Genomic DNA, 15214 nt, shown 5'->3' with positions numbered 1-15214 from the left:
CGTGGGGGCACGCAACAACTATGATTTCCAAATTGTTATGTTGTGCTTGCCATTCCCGCTTCATGTTGCAACATTCATGTTTCATATAGGTACGTAAGAAAAACTTAGCTTGACACGCTTGGAGCGGTTTCCACCTTGCGAGGTGCACGTTTCTCGGTACCTGGTAAGGAGGAACTACAACAATTTGTCAACAGATCCAAGCCCTGGTCACCGGCGCCCCTGGCCATGGCCCAGCGCTTCGTTATCGCGGTACCCGTGGGGCACGGATTGAGAGAGGTGCACTAGCTTGGGGCTCGAATGAGGGTACCTTGCGAAAAACAGAAGAAAAGGAAGCTCACTAGGGTTCCAGTTTAGCCCCCTCGCGAGGGACGTGCGAGAGAGAGAGAGAGTACAGGTCGACCAGAGAAATGAAGACAGAAACAGAGGCAGAAAGCGACAGGAAGAGACCAGCAAGAGACACCACAAAGCAAATTTCAATTAAAAGAGGGGCAAGCCAACTTCGGAAAGCAAATGAAAAGTCGCGTCCGGCACCTAGTCTAGTCTTCATGTCTTTTCACCAGCGCGGAGCTAATTGCTGCCACTAAGACATGGGAGGGAGCCCCCGAGGCCCAAGGGCGGCACTCCTGAGACTCAGGGGCATGTACAGCCCCAATCATTATTACATGAGAGATTCACGAGCGGAGACCTTCACAGGCACTGGGCCTTCTTCACAGACGCTGGGCCTTTCTTCACAAGCGATGGGCCTTTCTTCATGGGTAGAACTTCCGGAGGTGCTGCATGTTCCAGGCGTTCTAGATGGGTACCCCGTCTGTGTCTCCAGGCGCTCGAGACATGGGTGACCTTGAATGGGCCCTCCCACATGGGTGAGAGCTTATGTAGCCCTTCCCTGGAGAGCACCCACCTCAGGACGAGGTTACCCACCTCGAGCGTCCCGGAGTGGACGCTGCGACAGTGGTACCGCCGCAGCGCCTGGTGTTCCTCCCCGAGCACGAGGTCCATCCCCCGTGTAGCGTCCTGCTGCGTCTCATCAAACGCTAGTGTCGGCATTCTGGGAACAGGGGTCCCCAGACTTGCCTGCCTGCCGCCCACGGCGTGGCAGGGCTAGCGGTTCTGTACGGCCCATCTTCATCGACAAGGCATTCAAGACCCTCGCGAGGGGCCAAGCATCATGAGACAGACGACGCAAGACCTCCTCAGAAGCAGCCTCGCCAGGCAGGCTCGCGAGGGGCGGAGAGATCAAGGCAAGGCAAACCTCGCGAGGTCCTCGTGACATGAGCCATGGCGATCGAGACCAGGCGGGCGCCAGCGCCCGCAGTGTCCTTGCTTCCTCTTTGGTGCCAAGGGGGCAAACATAGGTGCGGCGTCCCGAGGCATCAATCAAATGTTTCCATATTGGTGCAACGAGACCAAGACCAGAAAGAGGTCACCATGCAGCCCAAGACGGCATCATCACCAGAGCCTTTTGCAGGCGAAGGCCACTTTTGTCAGGATAAGCTGTGGTAGCTGTCCCCTTCAAATTGGCCGTTGTTGGCTCCCTTGCCACTCAATATTTGGGGAGAGGACTAGGGCCTCTATAAATAGGACTAACCGCCACCATAGCAAGGGGGATCGACCTCATCTTGGATCGGGGCCATTCCATCCTTAGCCACACACCAATCAATCACAAGAACACTTCACCTCAGGAGGCTGTTCTTCCCCTTGTACTGTTCATCATCAGCCCAAGAGGCAATCCACCACCACCGCACTGGAGTAGGGTGTTACTCCACAACGGTGGCACGAACCGGTATAAATCTTGTGTCTTTGTGTTGCAAGTTCGTCGAGTTCGTCCGCGAGATCTTACAGAGCTAGGGTGTGGATCGGTAGGGAGAAAACCTTCGCGTGCACCCTAGTGTTCGAACCTTGAGGGTTTGCCGGAACCCGTTACCCGACAGCCAGGACCCGTGCGGAGCGATGCTTGACCTCGTGAGGGAGGACTGCTTCTGCTCCGTAGATGAGGAAGAACGGGGTCTCGCCTGTTGGCTTGGTGCAGGTGGTGCGAATGGACCACAGCACGGACTGCAGCTCGTCGTGCCAGCCCCTGCCATTGGCTTCAAGCTTCTTCTTAAAGGTTCTGGTCTTGAGGCCTCTTAGGACCTCTGCGTTGGCGCGTTCAGCTTGGCCATTGCTTCGGGGGTGCGCCACTGAAGCATAGCAAATATGTGTTCCAAGGTTAGTGCAGTATGTTTCGAAGAGATTACTGCTGAACCATGAGCAATTATCGGTGATGATGCGGTTGGTGACCCTGAAACGGCTCACGAGGCCCTTGATGAACTTGACCACAGAGTTAGCTGGGATGGTGCGGACGGCTTCCACCTCCGGCCACTTGGTGAACTTGTCGATCGCAATGTAGAGGTATCGGTAGCCCCCAGGCGCTAGAGAGAACGGGCCCAGAATGTTTAGTCCCCAGACCACGAACGGCCACGAGAGTGGAATGGTCTAGAGACCCTGAGCTAGCTGATGGATTTTCTTGGCATGGAATTGGCAGGCCTCGCAGGACCTCACCAGCTCAGTGTGTCATCGAGCGCTGTAGGTGTAACATCCCAAATTTCCAATTTGGAATGTTATACATAGATCATTCATGCATATCATATTTTGCTGCATTTCGTTTCGCGATCCTCGAAATTCTAAGCAACTCAAGGACCCTCAGAGAGAGTTGGGGATTTCACTGTTTTCATATTTGACTTCTATCAAATATTGAAATGAGGATTTTTGGTTTGAATTATTTTTTTCTCTCCGAAAATATTTCATATTAAAAATATATGAGAGGAGATAATATGGCTTCTCCATAATAAATTAAATATTGGAAGAAAAATATTAAAGTCAAATATTTGGGTTTTATTCGGAGTTTATTGCCATTTTATTTGAATTAGAAAAATTGCACGTTTCTTAAAATTGCATTTTACGGCCAAGAAAATGTTCATGTCGTTATAAATATTTTATTTAGACGGTGAAAATTTGTTTTGGCATTTTTAGATTTTTATTTTTTTTCTAGGATTTATTTAAGTTTCGGTGAAATTATTAAAAAAATAATCTCCACCGCCGACTGGGCCGAAGCCCAGCCAAGCCGACCCACCTCCCCGCGCCTCATCTCCATCCAGGAGACCGGGAGGCCGCCGCCGCCCGAGACCGAGTCTGTCCGGGACTCTCCCGCGCCGCCTAGCCCCTCCCCCAAGGAAGCCCCCCTCCTTTTATAGCGCCGCCCCCGCCCCCGACTCCACCACCACCCGCCAACCCCGCCGCATGCCTCGCCCCGCCTGTCGCAGCACCGCACCACCGCTGCACGCCGCACCGCTGCCGCGCCGCACCTCCCCTGCCGCGCTGCAGCCCCACCCGGAGCCCACGGAGATCGCAGGACCTCGCCGGAGCCCCGCCAAGGTAGTCGCCTCGCAGCCGCCGGTTTTGAGAGAAAAACCGATCCGGGTTTTTTTTGAAACCCCTAGGTTTTTAAGAATAGATCGTTTTTTTCCAGTTTAGTTTATTTAGCGGACAATCGTCCGTATGTTCGTTTTAACGAACGGTGTTCACTCGTTAGCCGCAGACAACGAACGTTCGTTCGTTCGCATGCTCGTCAATTTTATTTTTGTTGGATTTTCCGCAATTATTTTCGATCGCGATTTCTGATCCGATTTTCGTTTTAGTTTATCTTTTCGCTCATTTATCGAAATCAGGTGATTCAAGCACCTAGATCTTCGTCTTGAAACCCTGTTTCTGTTTAACCAACTTGAACAAGATTTTGATACAGTAAAATTTGAATTTAGTCCAGATTAGTAATCGGATCTTGTTTCTCTCACAGTTTGAGTTTTGTTGCTCCGTTTGATTTGATTCTTTTTGCAAACCGGAGTTCTTAAGTTGAACTTTCTGGTTAGTTCTCTTATTTGAATTTTACTCGTGCTTCTTTGCTTGATTTCTTATGTATGCTATTGTTTGTTTGCGATAGAACACCTAGAGTGCGAAGCGTGCTACTACGAGTTTCTAGGTTTTGCGGATCATCAGCAAGGGAAGTAACACTTTGATCATACCCTTTATCACCCAGTTTTTATGCATTAGTTCCAATCCTTAAATATTGCATGGTTAGGACTTGATAACATGTGGGTTGGGAATTAATTGATGACGTAGAACCTATTACCCTGTTATTATCAAACCCTTGGGAGTTACTTCCACGTATTGCTTATATTGCTATGCTAGGCTCGTAGACGTGGATTGGGTTTGAGTGAAACCATGACAGATGTGAGGTTATTAATTAATGGTTCAACTTAAGGTGGCAACTTTAATACACATCTGGGTGGATTGCTTGTTGGGCACCTGGAGAATCCTGTGTTGTCCTAGGATATCCTGGAGTACCTGTGTGATAATCCTACGGTCCGCCACCCAGGCTCAAAAGGAACTGAGATATTTTATGCTAGAAACTTATGCAGAGTGTATAAACTAATCATGATTAGCCGTGTTCTCGGTTATGGACAATCTTGAGTATCTAGTACTTGGATTATCATATGTATCTCATCACTCTAAATTAATTATGTTGGGTTAATAATTACTTTTAATTGGGATTGAGTTGGAGGAACCTTATCAATGATGTTTCAACTACCATGATAGTTAAATAAAATCTATTCATTTGTTGTAGGGAAAAATTGGCTTTTCGCAAAAACTGTAACCATAGAGCTTTCCACCTGCCAAATATGCATGTAGGGATAGCATTATTCTGTTCTTGCTCTACTGTGTTACATTGCCCGCATATTCCATGTGCTGACCCGTCTTCGGGTTGCAACGTATTATGTTGCAGACTTTTCAGACGAGGAGTAAGGTTTGTTTGGTCATTGCCCTGCAGCTTATCTATGCTATTGGAGTTGATGGACTCACTTTATCTTCCAAGCCTTCCGTTGTTATCGTATTAGATGGCCCTAAGCCATATTTATTGTAATAAGTTCTCTTCTGAGACTTTCAATGTAATAAGTGTCTGATTGCTACTCTGTTATAAATCCTCGAGTACTGTGTGTGTCAGCATTACTGATCCAGGGATGACACTGAAGCACATAGACTTGACCGTTTGAGGTCGGATCACTACAAGATGGCATCAGAGCACATGCTAAGTGTAGGACACGACCACTAAGCAAAAGCCCTAGATCACTATTCTCTTCTCATTTCTAACTCCTCTCCATTTTCTACTCTTTAGGATGGCGGACGCAAGGAACAAGTTTGCACAACCGGATGAAGAAGCACCTTTTGGACGACACTTCAAGGAAGTCACTAGGTACCTAAACATTGGAATACCAAGCTTCACCGGGACTTACAATGCCACTTTACCAGAAGATGAGCGATGGATGATTCAAGTTCAAGTTCCAGGAAGGACATTCACACAAGTCACTAAGCCCATAGAGTTTTCCATCGATGCACCAACCTGGAGTCTAGGAAAGAGTATGGTAGCTCACATTACCATGGGACGCATTGGAGAAGTTTACCATAAGGAGCTTAAGGATACTATCTATCAGATTTGTGGGCACCGAGATGAGCAATGGGAGATGATCAGCAACAGGAAGGATAGATCAATCGCCGCTTTCATCCAGGAGCTAAACCAGCACATTCATCGCCAGGAGAACCATATGTGCGCAGGAATGATAGATCTGAAGAAGGCAATGACAAGGATCACGGAACTGGAGGAAGAACTGAAGGCTACTCGCGAAGATTATGAGGAGGAAATCGTCATACTAGTGGAGAAGAATGATGATCTGGAAAGGAAGCTAGGAGTATTCATGGGAGACCCCGCACTAGGAGGAGAAAACGAAGAACCCAAGGAGATTCGTCCGGAGGACTATATCATCATCAACGATACTGACTCAGACCCTGACGATAGCGATGATGACTATGAAGCTAAAGCTAGAGCAGACATTATGGGGTCTTCAAACGAGCAATATTTCTAATAGACCACCACATCAGTAGTAGTATTCCACCATGTATATAATATAGTCCAAGCACTTTTGTAACGATAGTTAGATCGATTGTATGCCCTTGCTTGATTGAGTGAAATGATTGTGTTTGTTTCATGTGCATATGGGTAGTGTTTTTTCTCACTAGACCTCATTCTATTCTATTCTCTTCCCTCTACACCCTCAGATGCCTCCGAGACGTGACCTCGGATTTACTTTCCCACCGGAGCTCACTCAGTTGATCCAGTAGCAGAATACCCTGATGCAGTTGTTAGTTCAGAACCAAGGCAATAACAACAACAACAACAACAACCCACCGCCACCACCACCAGTGGATAACCTAGCCCGTTTTCTGAGGTTGCAGCCGCCGGTGTTTTCCAGTAGCACCGAGCCGATAGTGGTAGATGATTGGCTCCGCAGGATTGAAAGGGAGTTAACCACTATAGAATGTATATATGCTGAGAAGGTGCGTTTTGCCGCACATCAGTTGGATGGCCCAGTAGCCTCGTGGTAGGAGAATTACATAGTCACCTATCCTATAGCCACTGTTACATGGGATCAGTTTCAGCAAGCATTCCGCACCGCCCATGTTTCAACAGGAGCTATGAGCATGAAAAAGCGTGAGTTTCACAACTTACGCCAGGGGAACTGTACTGTGGCTCAGTACGTGGATGAGTTTAGCGAGTTATCTCGCTATGCCCCTGACGATGTGGCCACAGATGCCACGAAGCAGGAGAAGTTTATGGAAGGGTTAAACGATGAGATGAGCATGCATTTGATGGTGGCAACATTCAACAACTACCAAGAGTTGGTAGATAAGGCTCTTATGATTGAAGGGAAGCAGCAGCAAATCGAGAGCCACAAAAGGAAGTATGCACAAGGAAGGTACAACTCAGGAGCTCAGCAGAAGCCTTGTCTAACCCCGAATTCGGGAGGACTTGTTCATAACCATGGAGGCCACACCCACAATGGAGGAAGTACTCATAATCATACTGGCCCCAGGAATGGGAATGGGAATTTAGCCAGCAACAATAAGAACTTCCCTGATCTAGCCACACCCGCCAAGAGAGACCTAAGCCACGTTACTTGTTTGAAGTGCGGGAAGACTGGACACTATGCCACGGACTGCTCGGAAGCGAAGAATGGAAACGGTAACGGGAGCGCTGGGAAGAAGCCTAATCCATTCAACAAAGGACAAGTGAACCACGTTAACGTGGAGGAGGTTGAAGAGCAGCCAGACGCGGTTATTGGTAAGTTTTTGGTTAAGTCTTTTACCGCCCTTGTTGTTTTTGATACTGGTGCATCGCATTCATACATATCAAGGGGATTCGTGGATAAGTTTAAACTGCCAACCCAAACCCTTAGGACCCCTTTGTTAGTAAGTTCACCTGGAGAAGAGTATATGGCTAGTCAATGGTGCGACCAGATACCTTAACCATTGGTAGCCATGTTGTCCCATCCGACCTAATAATCTTGGAGTCACAAGGATTGGCTGTGATATTAGGCATGGACTGGATGTCAAAGTGTGGAGGAAGCATTGACTGTGTTAGTAAGTCAATTTGTCTCACCACCCCTGAGGGAAAAAGGATTAAATATGTATCTAGGCATGCGCCTAGGAGTAGCCAAGTGAATACCCTCACGGGAATTGTTCAGGAGGAAGTGCCTGTAGTGAAAGATTACCCGGATGTTTTTCCAGAGGAGTTACCAGGCATGCCACCGGATCGAGACATCGAGTTTTTGATAGAACTGTTGCCAGGCACCGGGCCTATATTAAAGAGACCCTATCGGATGATCGCGAATGATCTGGAGGAGATCTAGAAGCAGATCAAGGAGTTATTGGAGAAAGGTTACATTCGACAGAGTTCATCACCATAGGGAGCCCCTGTGCTTTTGGTTGAGAAGAAGGATAAGTCTCTAAGAATGGTTGTTAATTATCGCGCGTTAAATGAGGTGACGATCAAAAACAAATACCCACTGTCGATGATCAATGATTTGTTTGACCAGCTGCAAGGAGCTAAGGTGTTTTCAAAGATCGATCTATGATCTGGATATCAGCAGCTGAAGATTCGAGAGAAGGATATACCAAAGACATCATTTACCACCAGGTACGGGTTGTATGAGTATACGGTCATGTCATTTGGACTGACTAACGCCCCTGCCTATTTCATGAGCATGATGAACAAGGTGTTCATGGAATATTTGGATAAGTTTGTTTGGGGTGTTCATTGATGATATAATGGTATACTTCAAGAATGAGGAGGAGCATGAAGAGCATTTGCGTTTAGCTCTCGAAAACTCAGGGAACACCAGTTGTATGCCAATTTCAGCATATGTGAGTTGTGGTTGAAGGAAGTTGGATTCCTTGGACATGTTATATCAGGAGAAGGTGTAGCATTAGATCCCACCAAGGTTCAGTTAGTCACTGAATGGTTGGCAACCACTTCAGTTAGCGAGATCTGCAGTTTTCTTGGACTCGCATGATACTATCGGAGATTCATTGAGAATTTTTCTAAGACTTCGAAACCAATGACGGAGTTATTGAAGAAGGATACCAAATTTAAATGGACGGAAGAATGTGAGGTGAGTTTTCAGGAGTTAAAGAAACGTTTGACTATTGCCCCAGTGCTGATTCTGGCGGATATACGTAAGGAGTTTCAAGTGTATTGCGATGCCTCTCGCCTATGACTTGGAATTGTGCTTATGCAGGACAGAAGAGTTGTTTCGTATGCCTCATGACAACTGAAACCGCATGAGTTAAATTATGCCACGCGTGATTTGGAGTTAGCAGCAGTAGTGCATGCGTTGATGACTTGGAGACATTACCTTATTGGAAATCGTTGTGATGTCTACACGGATAATAAGAGTTTGAAGTACATTTTCACACAGAAGGAGCTGAACCTTAGGCAGAGGAGATGGTTGGAGCTTATAAAGGATTATGACATGAAGCTTCAGTATCATCCAGGCAAAGCCAATGTCATAGCAGACGCTTTGAGTCGGAAGAGTTATGCTAATACCCTAGTGAGCACGAGATTGCCAAAGGAGTTAGCAGAGGATCTCAGGGAACTTCGATTGGAGATTGTTCCTAGAGGTTTTGTTGCAACAATGGAGGTTCAGTCTACATTGTTGGGAAAGATTCGATAAGGTCAGAAGGATGACGCAGAGATTGATGAGATAAAAGAGAGAATGAGCAAAGGAAAGGGCAAAGGTTTTCGTGAGGATGAACACGACACCTTATGGTTTGAGGACCGTGTTTATGTGCCCAATAACACAGAGATCAGGAAGTTAATACTTCAGGAGGCTCATGACTCACCATACTCGATACACCCCGGAAACACCAAGATGTATTTGGATTTGAAGGAACATTTCTGGTGGACTGGTATGAAGAAGGATATTTCCGAGTATGTAGCCGTATGTGATGTATGTCAGAGAGTGATGGCTGAACATCAAAAGCTAGCAGGATTACTATAGCCTATGCCGATACCCGAATGGAAGTGGGATGAACTTGGCATGGATTTTATCACTGGATTACCCAGGACCAAATCGGGATATGATTCTATATGGGTAGTAGTTGACCGCTTGACCAAAGTGGCTCACTTTATCCCAGTGAAAACCACCTATACAAGTGCGAAGTTGGGCAAGATATATATGACCAGGATCGTAGGCCTGCATGCAGTTCCTAGGACCATCGTATCAGATAGAGGAACAAAGTTTACCTCAAAGTTTTGGCATCAACTACACCAGACTTTGGGAACAAGATTGGAGTTCAGTACAACATTCCACCCGTAGACGGATGGACAGACCGAGAGAGTCAACCACATTCTGTGGGATATGTTGAGAGCATGTGCGCTAGATTATGGATCTAGTTGGGATGAAAATTTACCCTACGCGGAGTTCTTATACAACAATAGCTATCAAGCTAGTTTGAAGATGGCACCGTTCGAAGCCCTGTATGGACGGAGGTGCAGAACACCGCTGATATGGGATGAAGTTGGAGACCGATAGTTGTTTGGACCAGATTTGATCAAGGAGTCCGAAGAAAAGGTTAAGTTGATCTGAGATAGATTAATGGTAGCTCAGTTCAGACAGAAGAGTTATGTAGATTCGAAATGCAGGGAAATAACCTATGAAATTGGAGATAGAGTATATCTGCGAGTGTCACCCCTGCGAGGAGTGAAACGTTTTGGACTTAAGGGAAAGTTAGCCCTGAGATTTGTAGGACCGTATCGAATTTTGGAGCGTATGGGAAGTTGCCTACAAGTTGGAGTTACCTGAAGGACTGTCAAGAGTCCACGATGTGTTTCATGTTTCACGCGTGAAGAAGTGTCATGCTGAGATGGCCGATATACCGCTAATAGATACAGTGCCCTTGGAGGCGATTCAGTTGGAAAGTGATCTGACCTATGAGGAGAAGCCAGTCAGGATTCTTGAATATGCGAGCCGAGTCACCCGCAGCAAGGTTATCAAGTTTTGCAAAGTTCAGTGGAGCCACCATACCGAGGATGAAGCCACCTGGGAACGAGAGGATGATCTTCGCAAAGACCACCCACACCTATTTTCTAGCCAACCCGAATCTCGAGGGCGAGATTCATCTTAAGGGGGGTAGGTTCGTAACATCCCAAATTTGCAATTTCGAATGTTATACATAGATCACCCATGCATATCATATTTTTCTGCATTTCGTTTCGCGATCCTTGAAATTCTGAGCAACTCAAGGACCCTCGGAGAGAGTTGGGGATTTCACTGTTTTCATATTTGAATTCTATCAAATATTGAAACCAGGATTTTTGGTTTTAATTATTTTTTTCTCTTTGAAAATATATCATATTAAAAATATATGAGAGGAGATAATATGACTTCTCCAAAATAAATGAAATATTGGAAGAAAAATATTAAAATCAAATATTTAGATTTTATTCGGAGTTTATTGCTATTTTATTTGAATTAGAAAAATTGCACGTTTTTCAAAATTGCATTTTAGGGCCAAGAAAATGTTTATCTCGTTCTAAATATTTTATTTAGACGGTGAAAATTTGTTTTGGAATTTTTAGATTTTTATTCATTTTTCTAGGATTTATTTAAGTTTTGGCGAAATTATTTTAAAAAAATCTCCAGCGCCGACTGGGCCGAAGCCCAGCCGAGGCGGCCCACCTCCCCGCGCCTCGTCTCCCTCCAGGAGACCGGGAGGCCGCCGCTGCCCAAGGTCGAGTTCGGCAGGGACTCTCCTGCGCCGCCTTGCCCCTCCCCCAAGCAAGCCCACATCCTTTTATAGCGCCCCCCCCCCCCCCGCCCCGACTCCACCACCACCCGCCAACCCCGCCGCCTGCCTCGCCCCGCTCGTCATAGCGCCGCCGCCGCACGCCGCTCCGCCCGCCACCCCGCAGCCCCACCCGGACCCTGCGGAGACCGCCGGACCTCGCCAGAGCCCCGACAAGGTAGTCGCCTCATCGCCACCGGTTTTGGGAGAAGAACCAATCTGATTTTTTTAAACCCTAGGTTTTTTAGAATAGATCTGTTTTTTTCCAGTTTAGTTTATTTAGCGGACGTTCGTCCGTACGTTTGTTTTAATGAACGATGTTCACTCGTCAGCCGCAGAAAACGAACGTTCGTTCGTTAGCCTGTTCGTCAGTTTTATTTTTCTTGGATTTTTCGCGATTATTTTCGATCGCGATTTCTGATCCGATTTTCGTTTTAGTTTATCTTTTCGCTCGTTTATCAGAATCAGGCGATTCAAGCGCCTAGATCTTCGTCTCGAAAACCTCTTTCTGTTTAACCAACTTGAACAAGATTTTGATACAGTAAAATTATACTTTAGTCCAGATTAGTAATCAGATCTTGTTTCTCTCGTAGTTTGACTTTCGTTGCTCCGTTTGATTTGATTCTTTTTGCAAACCGGAGATCAAAGCGTGCTACTATGAGTCTCTAGGTTTTGCGGATCATCAGCAAGGCAAGTAACACGTTGATCATACCTTTATCACCCAGTTTTTATGCATTAGTTCCAATCCTCAAACATTTCATGGTTAGGACTTGATAACATGTGGGTTGGGAAGTAGTTGATGAGGTAGAACATATTACCCTGTTATTATCAACCCCTTGGGAGTTACTTCTACGTATTGCTTATATTGCTATGCTAGGCTCATAGACGTGGATTGGGTTTGAGTGAAACCATGACAGACGTGAGGTTATTAATTAATGGTTCAACTTAAGGTGGCAACTTTAATACACATCTGGATGGATTGCTTGTCGGGTTCAACTTAATAATCCAGTGTTGTCCTAGGATATCCCGGAGTACCCGTGTGATAATCCTACGGTCTGCCACCCAGGCTCAAAGGGAACTGAGATATTTCATGCTAGAAACTTCCGTGTGCATCCACAAGCTATTATGGGCTCTAGCATAGTTGAGTAAGTTGTGTGAAGCTCTTGAAGTGATAGACTAGCAGGTAGTGGGTTGTAGGTGGTATAGTCTATCCGGAGTAGAGAGTTAATGCTTCTGAAAGACTGTGTCTCGGTCATCTGTTTCTCAAACATAATGTAGTGTGAGAAATCCAACAGAGGAGATCGAGTCTTCTAGGGAAAATTGCGCAAACCCCTGCAGAGTGTATAAACTAATCATGGTTAGCGTGTCCCCGGTGATGGACAATCTTGAGTATCTAGTACTTGGATGATCATATGTATCTCATGACTCTAAATTAATTCTGTCGGGTTAATAATTACGTTTAATTGGGATTGAGTTGGAGGAACCTTATCAATGATGTTTCAACTACCATGATAGTTAAGTAAAATATATTCCTTTGTTGTAGGGAAAAATTGGCTTTTCGCAAAAACTGTAGCCATAGAGCTTTCCACCAGCCAAATATGCATGTAGTGATAGCATTATTCTGTTCTTGCTCTACTGTGTTACATTGCCAACATATTCCATGGGTGATGACCCACAAGTATAGGGGATCTATCGTAGTCCTTTCGATAAGTAAGAGTGTCGAACCCAACGAGGAGCCGAAGGAAATGATAAGCGGTTTTCAGCAAGGTATTCTTTGCAAGTGCTGAAATAAGTGGTAACAGATAGTTTTGTGATAAGATAATTTGTAACGATCAACGAGTAACAAAAGTAAATAAAGTGCAGCAAGGTGGCCCAATCCTTGTTGTAGGAAAGTACAAGCCTGGAAAAACTCTTATATAAGGAAAAGCGCTCCCGAGGACACATGGGAATATCATCAAGCTAGTTTTCATCACGTTCATATGATTCGCGTTCGGTACTTTGATAATTTGACATGTGGGTGGACCGGTGCTTGGGTACTATTCTTACTTGAACAAGCATCCCACTTATGATTAACCTCTATTGCAAGCATCCGCAACTACAACAAAAGTATTAAGGTAAACCTAACCATAGCATGAATCATATGGATCCAAATCAGCCCCTTACGAAGAAACGCATAAACTAGGGTTTAAGCTTCTGACACTCTAGCAACCCATCATCTACTTATTACTTCCCAATGCCTTCCTCTAGGCCCAAATAATGGTGAAGTGTAATGTAGTCGACATTCACATAACACAACTAGAGGCTAGACAACATACATCTCATCAAAATATCGAACGAATACCAAATTCACATGACTACTAATAGCAAGACTTCTCCCTTGTCCTTAGGAACAAACGTAACTACTCACAAAGCATATTCATGTTCAGAATCAGAGGGGTAATAATATGCATAAAGGATCTGAGCATATGATCTTCCACCAATTAAACCAACTAGCGTCAACTACAAGGAGTAATTAACACTACTAGCAACCTACTAGCTCCAACCCCAGACATGGAGACAATAATTGGATACAAGAGATGAACTAGGGTTTTGAGATCAAATGGTGCTGATGAAGATGTTGATGGAGATTGCCCTCTCCTGATGAGAGGAGCGTTGGTGATGACGATGGCGATGATTTCCCCCTCCGGGAGGGAAGTTTCCCCGTCAGAACAGCTCTACTGGAGCCCTAGATTGGTTCTTCCATGGTTCCGCCTCGTGGCGGCGGAGTTTCGTCCCGAAAGGTTTCTTCTGGTTTTTTTCTCGACGAAAGACTTCATATAGCAGAAGATGGTCATCGGAGAGCCACCAGGGGCCCACGAGGTAGGGGGGCGCGCCCTAGGGGGGAGGCGCGCCCTCCACCCTCGTGGACAGGGTGTGGGCCCCCTAGTCTTCATCTTCAGCAAGGATTTTTCATTATTTATTATAAGGTATTCCGTGGAGTTTCAGGACTTTTGGAGTTGTGCAGAATAGGTCTCTAATATTTGCTCGTTTTCCAGCCCAGAATTCCAGCTGCTGGCATTCTCCCTCCTTATGTAAACCTTGTAAAATAAGAGAGAATAGCCATAAGTATTGTGACATAATGTGAAATAACAACCCATAATGCAATAAATATCGATATAAAAACATGATGCAAAATGGACGTATCAACTCCCCCAAGTTTAGACCTCTCTTGTCGTCAAGCGAGAGCCGATAACAATAAATATGTCCCCATGTTTAGAGGTAGAGGCGTCGATAAAAATAAAATACGGACATGAAGGCATCATGATTATTCTCATAACAGCAACATATATAGATATTGTCATATGATTACTTATGTTCAAGTGATGATCTATTCACAATGCAAAAGTATGAATCAAAAACCTTATTGAGAACCAACAAACTATAACCTCAGTCATTGAAGCAATTGCAATTTATCATAACATCAGAAAGAGTCTGTGTCAGAGCTAAAAAGAAAGTCCACATACTCAACTATCATCTAGTCCTTCATAGTTGCTAACACTCATGCAATACTTGTGGTTACGGAGTTTTAATAGGACACAGAGAAAGATAGGGACTTATAGTTTCGCCCCAAAACCTTTTACCTCGAGGGTAATGTCAACAATAGTAACTCATGCCCCCCTACATCCAATTAGATATGTCTATCAGGATCTTTCCAACACACTGTGCTTGCCATAGGATAAAATGTCAAAAGGAAAGGTGAAGATCACCATGACTCTTGCATAAGGTAGAAGATAATAATAAAAGATAGGCCCTTCGCAGAGGGAAAAAGAAGTTGCCATGCGCTTTTATGGTTGGATTCACAAAATCTTAATGCGAAAGAGCGTCACTTTATATCGCCCCTTGTGATATGAACCTTTATTATGCAGTCCGTCGCTTTTATTACTTCCACATCACAAGATCGTATAAAGCTTATTTCTCCCACACTAATCATACATATTTAGAGCAATTTTTATTGCTTTGC

This window comes from Triticum aestivum, chromosome 1A (genome assembly GCF_018294505.1).
Source record: "Triticum aestivum cultivar Chinese Spring chromosome 1A, IWGSC CS RefSeq v2.1, whole genome shotgun sequence".
Classification (NCBI taxonomy): domain Eukaryota; kingdom Viridiplantae; phylum Streptophyta; class Magnoliopsida; order Poales; family Poaceae; genus Triticum; species Triticum aestivum.
This window is presented reverse-complemented; position numbering follows the sequence as displayed.